This window comes from Dendroctonus ponderosae, unplaced genomic scaffold, assembly GCF_020466585.1.
Source record: "Dendroctonus ponderosae isolate FM_Combo_2020 unplaced genomic scaffold, Dpon_F_20191213v2 Dpon_F_20191213_1, whole genome shotgun sequence".
In the NCBI taxonomy this organism is placed as follows: domain Eukaryota; kingdom Metazoa; phylum Arthropoda; class Insecta; order Coleoptera; family Curculionidae; genus Dendroctonus; species Dendroctonus ponderosae.
This window is the reverse complement of record NW_026017110.1, coordinates 42,315,395-42,315,927: the sequence shown is the minus strand read 5'-3', so window position 1 is coordinate 42,315,927 and position 533 is coordinate 42,315,395.

Below are 533 nucleotides of genomic sequence, written 5' to 3'. Positions count from 1 at the left end.
CATTCATTTCGACGAGCTTCCTTAGTCGTTTATTTGCATTGATGCAGCCCGTTCATGCTCATAAAACCGTGAAAACACACTTGTTTTAATGGAATTTCTAATAGTTTAATTATTAATGAAGACCTGCGAGCAGTTGTCGGCTTCCCAATGCGGAAATGCAGTTTTTCTGACGCAAAAAGTGTCGAGGGACTTTCCAAATATCCTGCAACATTCAATAAATGGCATACTAATGAGACATTTTTAGCCTTTAACGTTAATAAAACACGCAAGTGATGCACAAATGTCCCCATTTCCATTAACAATGCACATCCAATGCCATTAACAGGTTTACTTTGCTGTGGACGATTTTCATTAACTGTGACCGAAAAAAAGGGCTGTTTGCAAACAGAAAAACAACAGAAATCTCATTATTTCATGCGTTCAATATGAAACAAGGCCATTACACGGATTTCATTATCAAAAGTGGCCTGAAGCAGGATTTTGTTCCAATTCCATGCCAGTTATTTACACAAATTTGCAAATTGTAAAAGGCG